A 2752-nucleotide genomic window follows, 5' to 3' on the forward strand; every position below is an offset into this window, starting at 1 on the left:
TATGAGTTTGACAAAAACTAAGTTACATTTTCTGTAGGCCAAAAAGGAAAAAGAAAAAAAGTGCAAGCAACTATGAATTTAAATAAAAAAACTGGGATAGGAGATAATTCTATAAATTTCAAAAAAAAACCTCTTCATTTTATAACTTTAATATAAAGATTTCTAGTGCTTAAAATCTCCTACCAAATGGTACAGATCTGTATTTTATGAAAATATATCTTTGCAGTAGTGTATGATGTTTGTGGTATTTAAATTTGAGGTAAAATAATTGGTCAACATTTGGGGCTTCTGTTACTAACAATGATAAGGGTATCCTGCTTTTCTATATATTTTTTTTTTTAATTATTCTTTCCCAGCAGCATGAGACACATTTGACTATTTCAGTACAATGTGCATTAAAACAAGCATCTTCAAAGCTAAGAGTCAAACACTGCCATAATAATTATATAGCACTTCATAATACTTGATACTTGTGAGGCCCTTAGCTATCATCTGAATAAAGAGGCATATACTCTGTGCTTGATCTGTATTTGAAATTACTTTTATTCCTGCTAGGGAGTAGGAATTATTCTTTGGTTGGCTTCAGCAAAAAGACAGTTTTTTACAGACAAAAAGACAGCAATGTCATGTTTTTTTTTCTCCTTAAAAAACAGATCAGCTACCAAAACAAGTTCGCATGACAATTATCACTATTTCATGAAGATCTGATTTTCCTAAATCTTTCTGTGATTTGGGAAGATCTGAGAAAGCCTTTTCCTCTCTCCACATACTTTGGCATTGTGGTGGGATAATACGGGACATTCAGACTCGCTGAGCATCTTTAGTATCTTGAGGCCCTTTCTGAGGTCTAGAAAGAATATTCTTTCTAGGTTTTCTCATTAGAGAACTGACAGAGTTATCTATGGATGGGTCCAGCATGTAAGTTATACTTCAAAGAAGAGACTGTTTTCCTAGTGAAAATTCGATTTACATTTTCTAACATGCCTAAATCTCAAATTCCAGTATGATTAGTTGGGCCCTTGAAAGTCAAGATTATGATAAGCAAAACATGTTTTTGGCTGTGTTAAGAACAATCTGTTCTCCTCTCTTTTGTTTTTGTCAGGAAAAACTCATAATCTAATCAGTATTTACTAAAAAATACTGTCTTTCCCTCAAAGAGGGACAACGTTGTGATATTAAAAAACCATAAAGACTTTAACATGGTTTTAAAATGAGCGTAGTCAATATCCAGCTTTATATCCTTAGTTAACTAACTAAATACACATCTGTACTTCAAATGCAAGCATTACAATGTCTGCTAGTCATCCCAAACCTGAGCTTAACTGAGTCACCATTTGGCTGTAATTGTGGCTTAATTGACTGACTGCTGTTTAGGTGATGTCTTGAGGAGACCCTCTGCAATTTACAGCTGTGAATATATTCCTGATCACTGTATTGCATGCAGAAACTCACAGGTGTGCAGTACCAAATAATGCAATCAAGCATTAAATCAGCTCCACAGACAGTAGAGTTATAAAATCATATGTAGAACATTAATGTTGTAGACATTGCTGTGGTGCTGTCCAAATGTTACTTTTTCACTGCTGTTTGCACAGCGCTTTGTGTGCCTGCTTGCGTTAGGACTAACAGTGCTGCTGGGAGTTACCACAATGCCTAGAAACAAGGAAAAAGCTACTGCAGCTACCACACTGTGAACATAACTTGGTGCAGGTATTAGCATGTTTATAACAGGAGCATGAAACAAAGCCCCAAAATGCATTACATGCATTTTTAGCATTGTAGTGTTTACATTTGTGCATAAAGAAATTGGGACAGTTTGGTTAAAGTCCATAGTTAAGGCTTGTTCCAGTATTTAACACCTGTGACCACTTCACCTGTTCATCTTCAGCATTTAAAGCAAACACCTGCAAAGGATTTCTGGGGGAAGTGGGGCAGGAAATCCCAAAGCAATCACAGTCCCTGTTTTCTAGTTCAGAACTAAGATTAAGCTTTGGAAAAACTTAAGCCTTCTGATGCTGGTGTCACCATTCACACAAAACTTGCTTTTTTGTGTAACCACACCAAATTTCCATATGCATGCCTTGGCCTTCAGGATCTTTCGGTCCCTAACTTAGAAGCATCTGTTTTCCTATGTAAATACAGGGTAGGGAGTACGTACACTAGAATCCCTCCTACAACCTTTTGCTACCAATTACCACAGCCAAGAGGCTGGATTTCTATCACGCCTTCAGCAGGCAGCCAGCGAGGCACAGAGAACTTGCTTTAGCGGGGGGCTGACGACTTCCAGAAGCCCCTCGCCAACCCCCACGGTTCTGTGATTCTGTGACGCTAACGAGCACCACAACCAACGAAAGCTTTCCCCCCCGCGACCTGGCAGTGGGAGAGAACCCCGAGCTCGCACCGCACAGCGCTCACCCCCTGAGGCGCCCGACGGGGCACAGCGACTCAGGAGCGCTGAGACAACGCATGAAGGCGCAGCGCCCCCACTGGGCGACCCTCTGGTCCGCGGTATCCTTCCGCCCGCCCCATGATGCCCCGCGCGCCCCACCCCTCCGCCCGTTTAACTGACAGCTTTTAAACCAACGTTTCGACAACCGAGGAAACAGCCACAGCGAGATAGCGAACCCAGCCCGCCACCACCTTCTACGAGAGAGGCGAGTTCCCCAGAGAAGCCCCTCAGTGGCCGGGTCGGACCCGCGAGGCGCCGCGCTGCCGGTGTAGGCGGTATTGCTGTAGCCGTCAATGCGGCGGC

At 41.8% G+C, this 2752-nt stretch overlaps 1 protein-coding gene across 1 annotated transcript in view; it reads left to right on the top strand.

The window, feature by feature from the left end:
- Positions 1 to 2535: 2535 nt before the first annotated feature.
- Positions 2536 to 2752, top strand: part of WTAP (WT1 associated protein) — a 24589-nt gene continuing 24372 nt past the window's right edge. The window contains exon 1 of the mRNA XM_010707126.3: positions 2536 to 2654. The gene's annotated coding sequence lies outside the window, so the exon portion shown is untranslated. The remainder of the gene's footprint in view (positions 2655 to 2752) is intronic.

The sequence above is a fragment of the Meleagris gallopavo genome, chromosome 2 (genome assembly GCF_000146605.3).
Source record: "Meleagris gallopavo isolate NT-WF06-2002-E0010 breed Aviagen turkey brand Nicholas breeding stock chromosome 2, Turkey_5.1, whole genome shotgun sequence".
NCBI lineage: Eukaryota > Metazoa > Chordata > Aves > Galliformes > Phasianidae > Meleagris > Meleagris gallopavo.